The 21586-nt window shown below is 45.3% G+C and overlaps 1 protein-coding gene and 1 pseudogene across 1 annotated transcript in view; one reads left to right on the top strand and one right to left on the bottom strand.

Annotated features, from left to right (window-relative positions):
* LOC125334068 overlaps positions 1 to 10594 on the bottom strand; it is a 22404-nt gene extending 11810 nt beyond the window's left edge. The window contains exon 1 of the mRNA XM_048320512.1: positions 10580 to 10594. The gene's annotated coding sequence lies outside the window, so the exon portion shown is untranslated. The remainder of the gene's footprint in view (positions 1 to 10579) is intronic.
* Positions 7903 to 21586, top strand: LOC125334429 (annotated as a pseudogene).

Genomic DNA, 21586 nt, shown 5'->3' with positions numbered 1-21586 from the left:
ACAAACAGCTTCTTAGCAAATCATTTAACCTCTGCTTCCCCCTCTTCCCCTGATTCAATTAGGTTTTTACTTTGATGGCACACAACCAAGGAAAATATGATACTGGGTTTAGTACCTAGAATTCACCTTCAATTAGTATTTAGCTGAAATTCAAGATGTTGTTTCTACAGAAAAAAGATGAACCACAGTACCATAGGACACTTGTGGTGAAGGAAGAATTTATGTAAACCAGATTTTCTTTACAAGTGATTATTCTTGTTTAAAAATACATGGACAGCAGGAACTACTTATGCTTTCTTTCAATAAGACAGTATCTGGAGGGGTGACTGACAAGCTTTAGCTGCAGCGATGGGAGTGTATAAAACCTTTTTTAAAAGGTTTATCTCTGTCTAGAATAAGAACTGGTTAGTGGCATTCCTATTTAAAAGTTTAAAAGGAATGTGTGGCTTGGCTTCAAGTAGTTTAATGAAGTTCACCTCCCACTGCAGAAGCATCTTCCATATTTGTTAAGGTCAGGAAAACCCATTTTGGTAGTTTCACAAAACCTCATTCACCAAGTAATTTCTGAACTGTGGCAGTGACTGGTGCTTTGGCTAGGGAATGTGTCTTATAGAGATCATCAGCCTTCATTTTTAAATAGAAAACCTGCCATATATCTTGGAAACCCTTAGCAGTATTTTCACCTTTAAAGCTTTTCTTTTTCTTAACAGCCATGGGGTTTCCTACAGGACTCAAGAGCTATCTCAAATCAGACATCATCCTTGTTAGGTACTCAGAGACCACAGGCTCAACTATTTCTGCTTGTTCTATTCTCATCTGACTGCAGACTCTGTGTAGTTTCCTACATTAGAGTTTCTATTAACTAAAGGGGCTGAAAAAGTAGATAAAACTGGGGGTTGGATACCTTCACAACCATGAAATTTTTCTATAGACTAGCTGTGTCTGAGCACTCCATCATCATTTGGCAAACAATACTCATTAGTCAAAATATAATTAATAGCTTCAGTGTAGCATATTGCTCTCTCTAACCAACAGAGAAACAGGGTATGCTGTTGTTCTCTCTAATCCTTTATATTGCTTCAGTGTAGTAAGTGGCACTGGTATAAATGTGCATGATAAACAAAATAAAAACATGTTTAACCAGGCAAGACTATGAAAATACCAAGCAGGATCTCAGGCCGCTGCTCTCTTTTCAACACTAATGGTACATCAAGGAGGTGTTTGGATGTTTCTGGCAGCATTGCACACAGTGCCTCAGTCTGCAGAGGATGGGGAAAGGAAAGGGAAGGGAAGGGAAAGCAGAAGGGGAAGGGAAGGGAAAGCAGAAGGGGAAGGGAAGGGAAGGGAAGGGAAGGGAAGGGAAGGGAAGGGAAGGGAAGGGAAGGGAAGGGAAGGGAAGGGAAGGGAAGGGAAGGGGAAGGGAAGGGAAGGGAAGGGAAGGGAAGGGAAGGGAAGGGAAGGGAAGGGAAGGGAAGGGAAGGGAAGGGAAGGGAAGGGAAGGGAAGGGAAGGGAAGGGAAGGGAAGGAAAAGCAGAAGGGCTTCGAGGGGAAGTCAGGCCTTGTAGGGAAGGCTCAGGAGAGGTTTTGTTTAGTGTTCATAAAACATTAGTGAAAGCAATTTTCATTCTGGGTGAAACCCCTGAGATTCACAAACATGGATTTCTGCATCCCTGAAAGCAACTCCTACTCTTTCTTCGTATTCTATTTTATTTACATTCTTTAAAGAACATAACAAAGCAGAGGTGAATTTACTTTATAAGCACTGTGATTCTGTATTTGAAATGCTTCAAATAGTTATATTTTTTTACAACATTTTGATCAAAACACAATTTATACAATTTGCTATAACTTTTTTTCAATCATCTGGTTTGATGAAGGTTAAAGTGCCCTGCTCATTGCTGTGCTGAGGTGGTTTAGCAACAGAAAAGTTATTTTCTCCTCTGTCTCTCTTCAGTGCGCTTCAGTAGCATTTTCTGGACAGTGTTAAAAATAGCATCTTTGCCTAAGGCAAATGTCTTTTTGCCGCAGTCCCCCAAATTAGCACATACCCAGTTATTGTGCACCTTTTGATCTGTCACAATAAGCTGCTGGACTTGTGCGCTACCATCTCATCCCCAGCACTCAGAGCTGAAGGTCCCCTGAGAGCTCTGTCCTGTATCAGGCAATGATGGGTGAGTGGTGCACCATTGCCTTCTAACAGCATTGTGCTAATTGCCAAACCCTGAGTGCAGTGGGATCTGTGAGGAGCTGTAGGATAAGGGTCCTGTCTTCCAGCTCTGTATTCCACTAGTTCCTATTGCTGTGTTATTGATATCAAAGTGTGCTTTTCAGGGAAGATGATAATCACATTCACAGTGGATATGAACACTACAAGTGCATGCAAAGTGTAAGTTCAGGGTTGGTTTCTTTGTATTAACTTGCATGTGGGCTTTATTAGTTTTTTCATGCTTATTAAATCCATGAGTAAACCTTGAACGGAAGGTAAAAAAGATTTCCTGAATGAGGCCAAGATGTTCTAGCCCACCGATCTTAGACATCTTACTCCCTGCCCTACAAAGTATAGAGGGAACAGAAAAAGCAAGCTGTATTATACATAAACCATGGCCTCTGCTAGGACAGGTATCCGATGTTAAACTAAGAAAGAGATAAGAAGCGTAGTAAAATATGCAGAGGCTCATGATAATCCCAGAAACACTGGCTGCTGTTAAATGTTTTATAGGAACCCTTCTGCACCCAATAGCCTTCCATCCAGTGAGAGACAGAAAGATGAACAGAGTAGGATGGGAGATAGCCAATGTCACTTTTGTGCATATATTCAGTACCAGCATGCTGCTTTCTTCCCCTGTCCTGGACTCCAACCCCAGCCCCACTTTTCTTGTTGTACTCTCAGCTGACAAGCTGCAGGTGCAGACAGGCCTGGCTGGGGACAACTTCTTCAGGCAGGAAGGTGCAGCTGCACACACTTTAATGCCTCAAAGATTAACAGCAACTTCCCCATTTATTTCCATTTCTTTGTATAAAGCAATGTGTCTCGGTTTAGAGACAAGTTTAGGAGAAAATGCTCTGGAATTAGTGTTTCCTCTAAAGAAAAGGGTTTCAGCAATCCCTTCCCACCGATAAGAAATGAATGTTAGTGGATGAAATTGAAAAAACCAACCCTTTATTGACAAACCAAGTGCCCACACGGCATGGGAGAAAAAGTGAATAAATGCTAGATATTGAATTGTCAGAACCTTATCCCACAAACACACCCACACCGGAACAAAAAAACCTCCAAAAAAACAAACACAACTAAAATGCTAGGGAAAAAACCAAACCAAACCGAACTCCCCCCCACCACCACCAAAAAAAAAAAAAAACCAACAAAAAAACCAACAAAAAACCCAACTGCCGACCACATGGCAGGGAGGAGGGGGGAAAGAATTGCAACAGCGTTTGTCTCAGGAAAGAAAAAACCCAAAAGGTTCACTCAGCAGCTTGGGGAAAAAAACCAGATGGGAACCTGGTGAATCTCTGATGTTGATCTCCTCTTCACAGCAGATGAAGCTGGTGGATTTAGGTTCCTTTCTTTTGCTGGTCGGCTTTTCCCAGGTCTGGGAATGGGACGGAGCGGCCCCTCGGCTCCCCGCCGGAACTCGCTTCTCCCGTCCATAGTCCTCTCTGACCTCGGAGCAAACCAAACCGAACAGCTCAGGAAAAAAACAAAGGCCGACGAAGGATTGTTGCCACAGTCTCCAAGGCCAGGGAAAGGGAAAAAAGGTTTTTGCCTAAGCTAACAAAAAAACCAAGCTAGCTAAGCAACAAAGAGAGCCCCCTCTGCCCGGCACCACAGACGCCTGGAGAGTGAGGGTTGAAAAAGCCCCCGCAAGAGCCCCCCAAGGCTCCCCCGTCCCCCAGACCCACCTTAAACCCACAGCCACCATTGCTGGGCCTAGAATAGACGATCAGGGAATAGAAAACCACCCCAAGACACAATGTATAAAGGAGACAGACTCTAACAGAGACGCCAGAAACCTAAGCTGCATCTAAAGGAGACCTTCAGAACAAATTTTAGGTGACAGACAGTGCTCAGGCATGGCAATAAAGGGTGCATGGCAAGTACCATAGAGTCAAATTGCCTTTATTGGAGGCTCAGCAAAGAAGGAAATTGTTCCTCTGTGACAAGAACAAAGAACAGAATTAACTAACAGGTCTGCTTAACTTGGTGCCATAGTAAATCCATAGTGAGTTTGTCGGTACTAACCCGTGGGAGGGATGGTGTTTAAGCTAGCTGAGATGAGCTACAGCAAATGGAGCAGCAATGCCAGGGAAGAGGATTTATTAATTATCTGAAAGAGAGCTCTCACAGCAGCAGGACATTACAGGACAAAAAGAACAGCTCATCCCTCAAACACTGAAGCGAGCAAACACATACCAGCATGGGGTTTCCTGCCACTGTGAGCCCTTCTCCTTCCTGCTATTCATTTCATGCTTTGGGATTTTCCTCCCTTCCAGCCCCGATGTCAGCAGCACATATCACACAAGCCTCTGACAGCAGCAGCAGCAAAGAGATGTCTGGCAGCAGAACATCCCCTGGGTACCCAGTGAGCCTGAGAGGAGGCATGGGCTGGTCAGTGAGAATAACACACAGCCATTAGAAGGAGATGGCAAAGTATGTTAAATGACTGCACAATAATGCTCCTGCTGCCTCTGTTTTCAGAGGAAACACATTTTATTGCAAAATTAAGTATAACACCTGACAAAATAAAATCCCTCTCCTGCCTGAAAACATTATCCTTACTACAACTGTACTTTAACCTGACTATTCATGACTGAAGAGAATTTTTCTTTTAAAAAAGATTTAATACATGTTGCAAACCCAGTTGGGAGTTGCAGTCACTTGGGAGCAGAATGCAAATAATGGCATATACTTCAGTAAGTTAAGTGTTAAAGGACTGTTCACAACACTTGAGGAGTCCCTGAGATTGAGAGCTTGGTGATAGAAAATCCAGATAAACAAGAGGAAGCATAGATCAGGAGAGATTGCCTGTTTTCAGAGAGAAAATTCAAGCTATTAAATCAGAAAAAAACCCACAAAAAGGTCAAGGGCAGGAGGAGGACTTGATACTACTTTCAGTGAGCTTTCTGTAAAACTTACATTAAAATTACAATTATCTGCATAGGTTTTTATGAGAGTACTAAAACCAGGACTTCCAAGAGCTCTAGAAAATAACAAAAGTGCTACAGTTTTGCAATAAATTTACAGTCAAGGCAAAATGTTATGATGATACATTTATGGATGCACAGGTGAAGGAACCAGGTAACAGTTCAAATGAAAATCAGAATGACAGAGCATCTACAAATTCAAGTTAATTATTAAGATGAGTGGGATTTGATAGAATATAAGGGGCCCAATAGCCAGAAGACAATACTAAACTCCTTACAAGGTAGAACTTAAGGTAAACCTTGAGTAAACCAACTTCTCTTGAGTAAACAAACATGCTCCAGGATTTACAAGCCTTCATGGATCCTCTGCATGAAATGGTTTCTTCAAGGATGGTTTCCATAGATTGTGTTCAGAATCTCCATCTTACTTGTCAGCTAATTGATTTTTCTTATTAAATATTAATCCTCTTCCTTGAAGCAATAATGGAAGAAGATCCTCTGTCTGGATTGGTCTGGTTCTTGTCCCATAATTGCTGTGAGTAGATGAGGTTTCTGGCACACTGCTGCTTCTTCTGTTTTAATTTTTTTGCTCTCTCTCCTCTATTTCCAGTGTAAAAGCCCACACCTCATCTACTGCATAAGGGCTTGTTACTAGATATAGGATGGAAATAGCAACATTTTTCAGGTTCAGCGCTCCCAAATGATTTCTGGATTATAAGTTTTTAATCAGCCATGTCTATTAGATCTGATTCTCTCTAAGGAAGCTCTCACAACAGCACAGACACCAGAGTTGCTGACATGCGGATTCAGGAGGAAGTATTAAACCTGGCCACGTTCAGAAAATTAATGGATGAAGCACCTGAAATATTTTTATGCCTGTCCCTTTCCTGGCTGAAGACAGTCTAGAGATTCTTCTAGACACAGGGTAGCCTGAATCTGTACAAACATTCATGCCATCCCTCAGGAGTATCTGACCTCCCTATCACTAGTCCTATATCTTCATTCTCACTAAGGGCTCACAAATCAAACTCACTCCCAGTCTATATTCCAGGTCACTTAGGAGCTGATGCTAAAAGGGGGGGAAAAGAGTAAAATTCAAAAACTGAATTAATCCTGACCCAAGAAATTCACACAGCCTGTTATCCAAGGATTGAAAGGAGGGAGGGGGCAATATGTCATACATGTGAGAAATATATATATTTCCATATATATAACATGGAACATTATGCAAAATATATGATAGATACTCCCATATACACACACACACAACATATACAGAAAATATTTCATTTGTATATGTATGCGTGTATATATATATATACACACCAAAATATTTCTGGAGGAAAAAATTGGAAGTGTGTGTCCAGACTCAATGTCCAAATAAATGCAGTATCTCCAATGTCGCAGTGACCGCCACTGACCACTGCCCAGGCTAGCTCCTGCGGTGTGCGACAGGAGTGGGGAGCAGCTGGAGGCTCTCGGCTTTAAAGCTGCTCCTCAGGAGCTCAGCTCTGCCCACGGGAGCTGAAGCTCCAGGCACAGTGGCTGTCAGCAGTCCGGACGAAGGAGAGGATAAAAAGTAGCAAGGAGGCTTGCCACACGGGATAATCCAAGTTTATTGAAGGGAACTCACAAAGGACAAGCCCTGAACAGCGCCAGTGTACCCCTTATAAAGGGACGTGGTACAATGGGGATGGCTTAACTGGGGACCAATAGAAATCTCTAAGGGAGGGATGTGGACGAGGATAGACATTTCCTTGGGCCAATAGCCCCAAGGGGAGGAGGGAAAGGGATCACATACCCCAATGGGACATCGAGGTTTAGGGGATTTCCAAAGGGGGAGGTGTCTAGAGGGGTAGGGTCTCGGGGGATTGATGGGGACCATATAAGGGTAAACTGGGAGGTTTCAGATGATGGACACTGGACCTTCGGGAACAACAGGAGGGGTTTGGGTGATTGATAGGGAAAGAGCTAGAACAAGGGGAGGAGAACAACCATGTAGGGAGCACCGGGGGAGCGGCTTGGGTCTGGGGGAAACCAACTGGGAATAGGAGTGGGGAAGGTAGGGATGAACCATCGGGGTACAGAGAACATATAAAAATACAATAAAAGTATCGCATCACCACACTCCAAGTCATTATTTACATTGCAGGATGCTGATACATTTTTCCTATCCCTTTGGCACCACAGTGAGTTTTATCCAGCATATCTTTTATAAGAACTGTGGTTGGAACACAGGCTCCTGAAGTGGATACAAACACCAGCAGTGGCACAAACAGAAGCTCTACAAAGCTTGGCACAGAACAGGGTCCTGCTGTCCTTAGCAGTGTTGGGACACGCCCCTACCTGAGACCTACAGATCACTAGAAAAGCTCTAACACTAGTTTTCGAATCAATCACACACGGGATATACACGTTATATATATATATATATATATATATATATATATGCTATACAAATTTATGTATACATACAACATTTGCAAAAATTATATATATATATATATATATAAAAGTATATACATCTATATAAATGTTATTATTATCCAGACACTTCTATTTTTGCTAAATGCTATTATAAAACCTTCTTGTTCGGCCAAAAGAATTCCTTTCAGGATCTGGTTCATAGTGTACTGGGTTTAGCTGGGAAAGAGTTTGTTTTGTGCACAGCAGCTGGTACAGTGCTATGCTCAGGCTGGTGAGGAGAACAGTGCTGGTCACACAGCCACACTTTCTTTAGCTGACCAGAGACGCCCCATGCCATCTGGCATCATGTTCTGCAAGTAAGCTGAGGAGGAGGTTTTTCCAAGGTAACCATGGTGATCATTGCCTGGGTCGACATCAGTCTGTTGATGGTTAGTGATTGCTTGTGCATTACTTGGTGGGATTTTTCCCTTCATTTTTGTTCCCTTTCACTTATTTATATGTCTGTATCTCAACCTACAAGGCTTTGTGGGTTTTCTCCTCACTTTTGCCCTGTTGCCCTTCCAATGCTCTTCCCCATCATACTGGGGGAAGTGAGTGAGCAGGTGGGTGGGGGCTCACCTGCTCACAGTCTGCCCAGCACAGCTGGGTAAGGACATGGGTTGGCAGCATGAAGCATCCTCCTCACATAAGGCAATAACACTATTTCAGCATCCTCCACACCGGCAGTCCAAGGAAGGGCAAAGTCATAGGGCAGGGCAAAATAAAAACTTCTACATGGCAGCATAAGTGATGTCTAAAGCAACAGCATTTATAAATACAGACTTTGAGGATACCTTGTAGACTGACTTTTCATAAGTCAGATGCTCCTAAAATTATTCTTGAACTATTTTCAGTAGACTTGTTGTTGAAAAACTTTTGTTTAACATCACATTCCTACATTCCCAGTGAATCTTTGATCCACTGACACAGGAATGGGAAGAAACTCCTGAGTTCCCAAATCCTGCTGCCAGCCGTGAAGGACAGACTGCCATGTCACAATCTTGCTCATGTATTTCCCAAGTTCTGTTTAAGACCAGGTAATGCACGGGCCTGCACAGGTGCCATTCAGGGGTTTGCCTTATTGATGGCTCTTTATGCCTCATTTGGCTAGGAAATACTCTTCAAATGGAAAGAGAAATATACTTACCCTTTCAATGATACATGGGCTTGGGGTGTTGGGTGTGTTGTTTTTCCTTGTCATTGGCCAAGACCCTGCTCCTGTGATAATGAGGAACCTCTAACACTTGGCTGGTTTCTATCGATCCGTTCATGCAATGCTCCCTCCTCCCTTCAGAGACTGCTCTTCCCCGTGTTTTATATAAGACACTTCCAGTAACACACCTCTAGAGATGCCTTTTCCCCCCAGAACATTGTATTTTGGACTCCTGACCAGTTTATGATGTATTACAAACCAGTTTCTTCTGTACTGTTCCTTTCATGTGGACAGTCTCATTCTTGTTATGAAATTCTCCCTCTCTGACCAAGGTCAGTTCCTCCAATTTATCTCGCTGTTTTGGCTTCTTTCTCCTCAGCGTCCCCCCAGCCCCTTCCTGCTGTGGCTCAGCCCTGGGGGAGGCCTCGCCCAGGCTCCTAGAGTGGGGTGGGCTAGGGCAGCGGTTCAGCCATGGCAGCAGCGGAGTGGGGCAAGCATGGAGGGCGGTGGGAGGCTCTGGGTCAGGCTGGGCCCCCCACACCCAAGGCCCAGCTGGGGCTTGGCAGGACCTGTGGGACGGCTGTGATGGGAGGGTGAGGAGGGTCCGCTCTGCCTCAGCCTCTTACAGGTTCATCACGCTGCTCTTCAGTTGCCTTCGCACCTTCAGCTCCTACTTCTGCTTCGACATCCCCAGCATCCTGCAGCAGCAGTTCCAGGGTGTGAGTGCTGGGGATCGGAGCCAGGGGTACCAGCTGGGCCTCAGTCCCGGCCATGCAAAAAGGGGCTGAACCAGCAAGACTGTTATATATCAATTATTGAGAGCTGGCTTTCGCCGTATGTTGCATGAATTATGGGTTATGAGTTATATTATGAGTTGTGATGTTGGATATTATGATATTTTCCCAGGGGAAATATCAAGGTGATAGGATATGTTGAAATGTTTAATGTTGCTGGGGTGGTTTGGTTGTTAGGGTTGGTTTTATGGGGCTGTATGATCTGTATGTTGTAATACCAGTTCCGTGGGGTTTGCAAAGGGCCGGGCTGTTGCCAGCCAGACTTAAAAGGCACCACCATAAAAGGAATAACCAAGGAAAAAGGACTCCAACCAATGAGGACCCTAAAGGCCACAGCAACAGAAAAGAGCGGGCTCCCAAAAGATTGACAAGGGGGCGGGGCTATGCAAAACTAAATATAAATGCATTAGGCTGATGCAATCACAGGGGTCTAAAAGGCAGGGTCGCCATTTTGTGGGCAAGCCTCTGGCATCCAGCCATGTTCCCAGGGATGTCCTCTTTTGCTTTGGCATTTTTATTGAGTTCTCAATAAATTTTAATAACTCATTTCCATATCAGATCTGGGTCGTTTATAACAAGATGGAGGTGTTGGTCACCAGTGGAGTTCCCAAACCTTTTCCTGTGGTGTCGCTACCGGAGTCATGCTCCAGGGTCTTGCCTCCCAGATGCTGGGGGTGAGCGGTTGTTACTGGCATATCCACTGTGGAGATGCAGAAGCTGGGGCAAGCCGTGAAGGGTTTGGACTTTCTCTTGAATCAGAGGAGGAGGGGGAAGCAGAGGTTAAATGATTTGCTAAGAAGTTGTTTGTTAAAAACAACACATACAGCTTGCTCAACACTTATTGTGCCTACCAAAGCAGGATGAGAAGATAGAAGAGTATTGATAAAGGGAAGGAATCTTGACCAAAGATCCTGTTTTCAACCTAAAACTAACTTAAACCAGCCTTGAAGTTTGGACTTGGGCCAGGGACATAAAGAGCATGTGCAGGGAAGCAAGGTGAAAAGTTCAGAAGGAGGAAGACCCTTTACTTCATCTCAGCGCCCCCTGCCCACGACCACCAGATGACACTGAGCAAGCTCAACGTGGATGTAAATGACTTTTGGGCTCATTGTAATACGAGGCAAGGCTAGGCAGGGCTAGGTAATGAATATGTATAGGTGTATTGGGAAACTTAATGAATATGGAACTTGAAACCCAATATACACCAAGCTGAATGGAGCTGTCAGCACGCATGACCTTGGAGGAACTATCCCCCATGCATCCCAGTGCTGGAATAAACATACCTACTTTACTACTTATTCCAGTAGTGGAGTCTTTTCCACATGTTACTCTGCTGCCGGGATAACTGGGAATGTAATGCTTGCCCTTGCTTGATGGTGTTGGCTCCCTGTCACCGCACTAACGAAGGCCGGTCAGGACTTCACACCCCTGCACGTAGGAGATTCATAGCACTGACCATCAGTTCCGGCCCTGGGCTGGGAGACAGCGGAAGTAGGGCACGAGGAAAGTTTTTCTCAGTCTCCAGATCCAAACTTTCTGGCACTGCAGGCATCACTTCACATGTTTGCTGGGCCAAAGACAGAACCGTGCAGGGGGGTCAGAGGAGGACTCTCTTCTAAAAACTAGTCACAGTCTCAGATTATGGAAAATGCTATTGTTCGGGGTTCAGACTGACATCCCAGCATATTGCTGGGATTTCTCCAGAGATGCCAGAGTCCCAAAGCTTAATTTCTGAATGCTTGACAAATTCTTACTTGACTCATTTTCCTGTCATGTCTGCATTTATTTCCATGTCTCCTGAGAGGATTTGCCTCGCATGTGCTGTCTGCTGGCAGGTCAGTGCGTGTACATGGAGAGTCACCGCCCTGTTCTCTGTGTGCCTCAGTAGCCAGGGAGGAATAACTAGAGCTTGCAAGTTGGTTGTTTTTTTGGTTTTTTTTAATTTGAATGCAGTCAGTCCCTAACATTCAGACAGTGAACTCTGGGCTAAATTGGGTGCAGTTTGTTATTGCAAACACGAGCATGCCCACCCCAAAAAATAGGTCAGTATTATGTCACATTTTGTAACCTAGGTAAGTTTGTAAGGTAGTGAAAGTAAACCATATTTTTCTGTTATTTGTACTATGCAGAGTTTCTATCTGTTGACACTTTTGATATATTTTTACTCTAGTGAATTTAACCTCTCCCTGTCTCACACCAGTGATACCAAAGTAGTTGGAGCAGCTGAGATGAGGGCTTGCAGTGAAACACTTCATTCTAGAGAGCTGCTTCCCTGCATCATCAGATATTTCTGCTGCAGCAGGTCTGAGGGGTTGTGACACTGTACAATGGCCATATAAAAATCATGTGATTAAAATCACATTTCTCTTGTGGTTATTCGAGGTGTTTAGCTTGTACCTGCTGATGTGAAGACCCAGGACTCATTTTCTAATGCAGATGGATTTTCAGAAGCTGGAAGATCCTAGCGGGGGTTTCCTGATCATATGGTGTTGAGGAGATGTTGCTTTTCAGTAGCTGTGCTGGTTTTGCACGGCTGGTTTTTGGTAGCGGGGGGGCCACAGAGGTGGCTTCTGTGAGAAGCTGCTGGAAGCTTCCACCATGTCCAGCAGTCAGTCCCTGATGGCTCTGAAGATGGACATGGCACTGGCCAAGGCTGGGCCGGGTAGAGATGATGGTAACGCCTCTGTGCTAACGAAGGAGGGGGAGGAGGTGCTCCAGGTGCTGAAGCTGAGATTCCTCTGCAGGCCGTGGTGAAGAACATGGGGAAGCAGCTGTGCCCCTGCAGCCCCTGGGGATCCCCGGGGGATGCAGAGATCCACCCGCAGCCCCTGGGGATCCCCGGGGGATGCAGAGATCCACCCGCAGCCCCTGGGGGAGGTGCCCACGCCGGAGCGGGTGGATGCCTGCAGGAGGCTGTGATCCAGGGGCAGAGCCGGTGCAGAGAGAGGGCCCTGCTCCCAGGCTGGAGCAGCCTGGCCTCGGAGGACTGCACCCCGTGGAAGAGTGACCCACCCACGGTGCAGCACTTTTGGAGGGCTGTTTGCCCGTGGGAGGGACTCACGGTGCAGCAGGTCGCAGGGAGCTGCTGCTCGTGAGATGGCAACTCTCACGTTGGAGTTCACGGAGAACTGTCTCCCGTGGGAAGGGACCCCACGGTGCAGCAGGGGGAGGACTCCTCTCCCTGAGCAGCGGAACAAACCCTCGGGTGACGAACTGACCAAACCCCCCACCCGCTGTCAGTGGGAAGGAGGGAGGGGTTGGAGGGGGAAAAGGTGTTTTAAGGGCTTAATTCACTTCTCATTATCCTCCTCTGATTTTGTTAGTAATAAATATACTTTGTACCTCTAAGTTGAGCCTGTTTTGCCTTTGGAGTGTTCTTTCCCAGTCCTTATCTCAACTCATGAAGCCTTCGTTAAATTTTTCTCACCTGTGCCCAGCTGTGGCAGGGGAGGGCAACTGAGCAACTTTCATGGGTGCCTGGTATTTGGTCAGTGTCAAACCACGACAGTAGCAATGTTATTCAATCATGCCAGGTCTATCAGTTTTCTACTCTTCAACAAATGCTTTAGAACTATGAATTAATACAGACTAACACTAAGTTTCGTATTTACATGTTGCATAAGACTTCAGACTATGGAATGAGGAGTCAGATCAAGGTGAACTATAGCCAAGAAACTAAGGGATCAGATAAAGCTGATGGTGCAGTCTCCTGGCTTTTCTTCTGGACTGAAATGTGTATAAATGCGCTGAGCTCTTGCTGCTACTGCCACAGGAAGGGAAAGGGAAGCCGTGCTGTGCCAGTGGCCAGTCATTTCCCATTTGACAAGGGCTGTCTGTCTGGGAGAAGACATAAGTCCCCTAATGGCTGGCTGGTCATGGAATTGGGAACTGAGCAGAAGAAATAGAAACCATTTTTAAAGGCATGCATGAGTTTTTGTCTGTATCTGCACCTCACAAAGGCTCTGTGACTTGTACAGAACTTGACCTGCCCCAATGGAACTCACCATAACAGCACCAGGCATAACAGCACACCGGAGTGTGGGGAAGGCTTGGGAATGACTCCAGCTCAGTACAACCTGCTGTATGCAATCTATGCTTGGATGTGAGTCACTTTGCTCTAGCTTTGGGGGTGGGGTGTTTTGGTAGTTGCTTCCAGGCAGTGAGACGCACATTTCTGTTCTAGTTTTCTCCCAGAAATGCAGTAGTGGTTATTCTGGCTAGATTCCTGATTGATAAACTGGGAAATTGCTGTAAGTTCTGGGGTTCAAAGAATTTATTCCTGTACTGAAGTGGAATTTCAGGCTGCGCTTTCAATGCAAAGGGATGATTAAAGGTCCCACTGTACTAACACCACAGAGTGGTGGAGAGTAGGGACAGCTCTGTGTGTGGGTGTGTGATGGTCAGCTGAGCAACTGAGACATTCATGCTTTGACCACTGACTTAACCTGAATTGACACAGCGCAGCAGTAAACACACTTTTCTCTGACATAGACATGACAGAGAATAGTATTACATGTTTTTGATGGGACAAAGTGATAAAGCAGGGTTCTGTTCCCAGCTCTGGCATTTGCTCTGGTGTGTGCTGAAAGCAGTCCTAGCAAATGCAGTCATGCTCTGTATCACAGAGGTAAATGTCTTAGAGGGGGGAGAGAGGCACAGAGAAGATCATGTCCTCTAGGTCATAGTCTGCAATGGAGCTCAGGGCAAGGTCAGAGATTATAGAGTTCAGAGTCCTCTTCAGAGTCCCCTGCCACTTGCTTTGCCTCTCTAACCTCCCACCATGATAATATCATAATTTTTTTGAGGATTGCCAAGTCATTTTATAGAGACCAGTCTTTACAAAATTGAAAATGGAGAGTAAACTGATAACATTTACTGGTGTGTTTTGAGGTTGTTCTTTAGCTTTTTGACACAGAATGCTTTTGTCCTGATTTCAACATGTCTGTTGAGGTTTGTGCACTTTTTCTGTTTCTCCCTAGTTGGTGTTTTTGTTTTCTTTCTTCTCACTGTGCTGGGATCATCCATCTTTGCTTTAGGCTCACACTACAATGGCTCGCCATACCTCCTCCCAAAGATGACAGGAAGACTGCTCTTTGGTTCTGGGAATGGGTCACTGACTAATTCACATTTACATCTTTTCATATTCTCGTATTTACATCTCACCAAAGGGTCATGATACATTTTTGCTGCCTAGACCCTTTTCCTACCAGTCAGCTTCACCTGCTCTTCCCCAGGGACTTGTGTTGCCAGCAGAACACTGTTCCTTGATTTAATGTGTGATGAAGTGTTTAAGAAGTCTTCCCCTCTAAAACACTGTCCTTCTCTCAAGGGTGGGGATTGACATGTGATTTCTCTGCTTTTGGAGTTGTTTTTCCTTGCCTTATAGGAGCGGTAAGTTCACCTCCCATGCCCCTGCATGATTTAGTACATTCTAAAATGGACTATGAGGCTGGCACATATCTCCTCTGGCACAGGTATCCTCTTGGCTTGCGTAGAGCATCCCCCAGCCTGAGCTCTCTAGCTTGAGAGAGCTGTGGCTTCTGTGCCATGCTTTTGGTCAAGCCTGTCTGTTCAAGAGAGGATTTTTCTCTTCTCCAAGTTGTGCAGACTCGTATCACAGCCTTCAGGTTCAAGGGGAAGGAGCTGGCACTGGCATTTGGACTGACTCTTTCTCCCATCTTGGGAGTGTCCTCAATTTTTTCTTCACCCAATAGTTTGAGACAAAGTTTGGAATGCAGTGGACATTCTGGGGAGGTGAGTTTCTTTGGTGTTTTCTAGACCCAGGCCAGCCTGTTTTGTCCAATGATTAAAAGAATGTGAAAGAGGTAGTGAGGTAAGCAAGAAGTGGCACATGATTTTCCAGTTTTTCCTGTTGCTTTCTGTGTGCAATGAGTGTTTCTGCACTGATGCCAAAAAACCCTCTCTAACTCCCTAGTGTCAGCCTGACAGTTTTGTTTTCTGGACATATTTTAACATCTGCAATCACAGTCAGTCAGTACTTCATATAGACATATTCCCATGGAATAGAAACTTCAGAGTGAAAGAGACAGGAATGAAAAGTGTTTGTTATTCTGTACTTTGGCCAGCAGAACATGCTGATTCTGCAGCAGTGTCTGTACTGGTCCCAGCAGAAGATGCCTTGCACGTGGCTGATTGAAAACATGGTGAAATTACTGTGAGAAGCAGAACCTGAACTGCACTTTTCTTAGTGTGAATCTATTCCAGGGCTTGTATTTTTAGAAGATTTGAGTTTCTCTCCTCTTTTTGGTGCAGTGAGATGAGATCTCTCTCTAGTGGAAGGAGGGGCTTAAATGGCACGTGGGTACTCTGCTGGAATGGTGAGGCTAGGGAGACTTGCTTCAGAGCCCTCTGTGTACCAAGACTCAGTGATTATAGAAAAGTGTTATTTACCAAACAACAAGGCAGTGTGGGCCATCACCCACTGAAAAGAGGATGCATGTGTGTGATAAATCTCTTGCAGAAATTGAAACCCACTAGTGTCCTCTGATTCCAGCTCTCAGAGAGAAAGCTGTGGTGGGCATGGGGTGTCACATCCTGTCTGACATTTAGTTTTGTGCTCAGGCAGCATTTGCAAGCACAGTACAGTGACTTCTGTAGCCCATGAAGGGGTCAATGCATCAGACAAAGTGTGCATGCATCTCAGAAGCTGTTTTGGCTCTTTGGAAAAACAAAATGGGTACAGAACTCTTTCTGAGAAGGATGTCTGCAGCAGATGTCCATTGCCAAACTTGCTTTGGTGTATGCAGCATAACCAGTCTCACTGCTCTGGAGCTGCCTGTGCTCACAGGTCAGATTGCTGTGGTAACTGGAGCAGGTCACACCAATGAAGTGGTACAGCCTCTTCATTGTTCAGCCCTGAAATGCCACCCCTGTTCTGGGGACCAGGGAAGTTTCCCAGTGTCTGCCTTGCTTTTACCTTGGGTGTATTGCAGAGGACTGCTGCAGGTCAGGAGCATTCTAGCCACAGGCCAGCTGAGCTCTGCCTGAGAGACTGAAGTGGCTTTAGCCTCACCGGCCTCAGGCAGTCCTGCAGCCATGGGAGCTCAGTGGGCAGAGCTCAGGGATTGTGACAGGGTGGTGCAAGGTGAAGGGTACTACTCTATGTTTTAAGAGAAGCCACACTTAGGAGTCATGGAGAATTAAGCATTTTACATGCAGTGGATTTTGTCATTCAGTGCTCTCCACTCTAACACCTCTTGTTTTTCCCAGGGAGCCTGCTCTGTGTGCTGGGGTTTGTTTCAACCCTCACAGTCAGTGTACTTGATAAAGTGGGCACGAGGCAGCTGGGCTTGGATGGTATTATCCAGCAAGAATCAAAAAAAGTGGTACGTGGTGCTTGTCCATCCTGGAAATCCCAGGTGCAGGAACACTGTCTTCGGAGTGCAGGGAAGGCTGCAGCAACAGGAGCCAGTCCTGGCCAGGAGAGGGCATTCCCACCCCTCGGTTCAACACTGAAGAGCAGTGCTGAGCAGATCACATCTGTGAGCCACCAGCCCAGAGTTCCCTGCCTAGAGCCTTCCAGAGAGCCGAGGTAGCACTTGGAATAGCAGTAGCTTTCTGAGCCAGTTACCTCCTGACTGTAGGTGGCTCAGAGGAGCATTCTGTGCACAAAACTAGCTGGTAGACTCCCTCTGAACTGCTTTCAGGATCCAGGATAGCAAATAGCTAATCTGGGCAGTACTGAACTCTCTCTTGCCAGCCCTTATCTTCAATTCCTGCTTGCATTCTGCTGTCCAGGAACAAGCATTACAAGCAACTTTGGTCTGCAGTTTTTATGTCACTTTGATTAGATGGCTTCCTTCTCATGACAGTACTCTCAACCGGTTTCTGCAGCTGTGTTGTGACTCCTGTTTATAGTGTACCTTTCCGTTGTGTTTCACTTAAGGATGTGCAGTGGACTCTTAACAGAGCCTGCTCAAAACAATCTCTTGCAGCCAGAACCTTTATAAAAATAAGAAAGTTTTTTTTGTTTTCTTTACTGGATAGTGTTAAAGAAGGAATGTTTTAGAGTCAGCACATCCCATATTTCACTTAGAGGTGCATGAGCTGCCTTTCAGTTCCCTTTTACTTGCCATTACTTCTTAAATCTCTTGTGCCCTTCAGTGGCTTGCAGAAAGTGACTCTGGTGTGAAGCTGGGCTGTTTTCCTCAGGAGTGAGGGCACATCTTGTCTTTGCAGCAGATTCAGGACATCCAGCACCCTCCCCTTCACTGCTGGCTCCTGGTCCTCACCATCATGTTCTTCTACAACGGAGTCTTCCCCTTTGTGGTAGATGCCAGGTGTTCTATGGCTGTGGCCTCCTGACCGACATGAGCCGACAAAGCCTTGCAGGCCTTGATTTTGGGCAGACTGGGAAATACAGGGGTAATGGGCTTGCTCCTTCCACTCATGAAATGTGGAGAAACATGCCTTTAACACCTAAAGGTTTGAGAGTTCTTTGACCTTTCTTTCCCTTCAAAGATGAGAGAAGCTTCTGGAAGACAGCAAAAATACCTTAAAGGAAAATGATTCATCCAATATTTAAAGCTTCAAACACTGCCAAAGTAGGATCAGAAGGATTTGGGAGAATGGGAAGAAATACTCCATTTAAAAAACAGCCCATAGACATTTCACCTTGTGATAGACCAGCAAAGTGGGTGTCTCCTGAGCTGGGTGGGGTGTCAGCTTCACAAGCCTGGGGCAGCTCTGTCCTGCAGCTGCTGCACTCTGCTGTGTCTGGAACATAACTAGGCTTACTCAGCCTGGGTTTGTATCTGGTGGAAGCCTTTGTATCTGGTGAAGGCTTCACACTTTTTCATGCCTGCCTTTGCTTAAAAGAAAGCAACCTAGCCATCTAATTTGAGACTCTTGCTTCTGTCTTGGGGCTCTACCACAGACTTGTTTTGCTGCTTTGTTCCCGTTTGTGGATGATGTGGCTTCTGTCACATAATGAGCATGAACTTTTATATTAGGTACGGCCTGCAGTAAAAGAAAAAAAATTATTTTGGTAGTATTTCATTAGTGATGCGTAGGAAGCCACTGTGAAATCAGGAGGGAAGAAATGTCATCAACATGACAGCTGATGGGAAGTAGCCATACAGGTAGCCAAATCTAAGTAGCTACAAGATCTCTAAAAAAACCTTTGTGAAAGCTGTTACACTGAATGACTGTAAATTCTATAAAGAATTAGAGGAAGTTTAATGAAATTTCTGCATGTCCCTAACAAAGGTGAAAGGCTGGTTTTGACAATGGGTGTTTTTTGCTATAACCAGGTCTCCTTAAAAGAATTTCCCTGGGACAATTCCTAGTATTTCTCAAATGTAGATATTCAACATAAATGCTGATCTTTGCTGCTGGATTATTTTTAGACCATTGTCCTGCCCCTCAGCATTCACCCCCTTGAACTGATAAGGCTTTTTGCTTCTTAAAAGAGGATGTCAAAACTTCACCCATGTGGTTTGGACAGGTGACAGCACATTGCTGCTGTGAGCTATGTTGACGGAAGGAAGCACATGTTCCACTTGAATCTGCAGTTTCACTCTGCACTTGCAAAAGTGTCTCAAAAGTGTCTGAAAATACCAGCTCCTCTGTGGTGTGCACCAATTAAAAAGAAAATAAACCACCAAAGGCTTGGCACTACAAACCAGATGGAATCAAGCTTGTTTACAAGTCCTCTCATTCAAACCCTTCCTGCCCATATGCTTGTGCTCAAACTTACTTTCTATCAAAATAACCAGATCAAGAATACTAATTATGGTTTTTTCTTGGCTTCATTTTATTTTTAGCAAGTTTATCCAGGATAAATATTCTGGTTACAATCAGCAGGCAGCCACTCATATTTCTGGGGCAGTGTACGACAACTCCCTCATTCTCTCCACAGCAGTTGGCATATTAATTGTGAATACCCAAAACACGGAAGCACTCTTGTTCCATAACTTGTTCCGAATTTTTTGAAATGTCTGCTACAGCCCCCTCAAACAGAATTTCACCTGTTGCGGCTGAATGAGGAGTCCTTCATATCCTTGCAAAGGTGAGATGCGCCTTACCCTGACTTAAATTACAAGAAGTAACATTCCCCCGTTTTTACCTCTGTCCTGTAATTGTGCTATGGTAGCATCAACCCATGGTACATGGCTGTGTGTTTTGGGAAGTCTGAGACTGGAACAGAAAGAACTGGGATAAGCTTTGCAAGTAGATGGGAAAGGACAATCTGCATGCAATCAGGCCCTGTTTTGTCTAACAGCTTCCATTCCTTATTTCCATAATTGTTGTGATATAATGATGTTTTCCCTCCTGCTTTGTAAAAGCCTGGGGTTTTGCCTGAGTACCAGACACCTAGTAACATTTCAGTCTCAGTTCAGAGTATGCAAGAGGTAGAACAGCTGGTCTGCTACACTGCCAACAGCCAGGAAATGCCATGTCACTGCCACTCCTGCCAGCCCACTTTGTGCAGCCCCATGTGCCACTAGGACCCATGGGAAGCAGGATACCCTGGAAGAGCCTTTCTGTTTGTTCCCTTTACCTGGACTACGCTGGACTGAGAGGTGTCCTTGCTGTTGGCTGTGCCATGCTGACTCTGCCAGTCTTCGCTCTCCTGGCATTCACATCTGTGCCTCCACTGGTCTCTACCATCTGGCTGGGGATCACTTACTCCTTCGCTGCTGTGAGTCCTCAATGGTAGCTGGGGGTATTGTGGCTACACTCCTACATCTAGATGGCGTATTACTGCTGCCCTGCTGAGCAGGTTTCACAGCCACAGGTTGAAGTCATTGGCTCTGCAAACCTGTAGTCTTTGCTTAGTAACAAATAACCCTAAAGAATCAACATGGAGCAGAAGGCAGAGCACAGCGAGGAAGCACTCAATACAGTGCAAAGCATTAACCTTGCTATGCTTGCTTGGTGCTCTTTTACCTTGATGGTAACACCTGGATCTCCTATGAGTCTCATTAGTTAAATCATCAGGTCTGACTCCCATTCTGAAATATGAATCAGGTTATTTCAGTTTCAGATAACCTGTGCTGTCTGTGCTGTCTGAAGCTGCTTGGAAAGGATGTCTAGAATCAGCCAATAGGCTGGAGGGACAGACACCAGATTTCTTGACGAGCAAGTATAAAGGTTTACTTAGTGGGAATAATTCCTTTTTGAATGAATGTCCATCTAGCATCTTTAAATAGGCTCTGAGTTTCTGTTCTCATTGCTCTCCCCAGGCTAGTATGTGGCCATCTATACCGCTTGTGGTCCCCCAAGTAACTTTAGGGACAGCGATGGGGCTGGCAACTTCTGTACAGATGGCTGGTGCTGGCCTTTCAAATCTGATTGTTGGACACATTCTGGGAACAAAGTCCAGGTAAGAATTCTTTATCTTTTTTTTTTTAAATAAGCAGAGAAGTCACCAGTGCTTTAGTGGAGCAGTGTGAACAGGAATCAGGGGGTTTGCAACCTGATGCTGCAGGCAACTAGAGAAATGCCTTAAGTATCTTTAAGTGACTGGTTGTTCTCTCCTGTTTTGGCTTTCTAGTGAATTAAAGATCCCTCTGTGGTGCTAGCAACAGATGATGATCTTTACGCTGGCTAATGCTGTCGCATGCATCATTGCCTCGGTTAGCCTCAGTGTTGTGGACAAGTATCAGGTATGTGTGATAAAAGGTGAAGAATAACTCTGTATCACTGAGCTCCTTTTAACAAAGTAATAGCTGTTGGGTGTGTATGTGAATGACTCTCAAAAGGGGACTGCATAAAAGGAGAACCCTCTGCTCCGTACCGATACATCACAGTTTTTCCTGCTACCAAGCCATTGGTGGCTGTATGTTTTCTGCAAGACAGTGAGGGCAAGGGCCAGGACCCAACTGTGGCAATGTGTATGTACAGGAAAAACAGTGTCCTTTTGTCACCAATTGCTGCCTTGATTTTCCAGGATGGGATCCTGGACAGAACCAGAAAGGGAGCACCTGTGGGGCAGGACAGAGACCCTGCAGATGCAGCACAGCTCCTTGATGATGACACAGGAACTGAAGACTCTGTCAGCTGA

This window comes from Corvus hawaiiensis, chromosome 16 (assembly GCF_020740725.1).
Source record: "Corvus hawaiiensis isolate bCorHaw1 chromosome 16, bCorHaw1.pri.cur, whole genome shotgun sequence".
Taxonomy (NCBI): Eukaryota; Metazoa; Chordata; class Aves; order Passeriformes; family Corvidae; genus Corvus; species Corvus hawaiiensis.
This window is presented reverse-complemented; position numbering and strand designations above follow the sequence as displayed.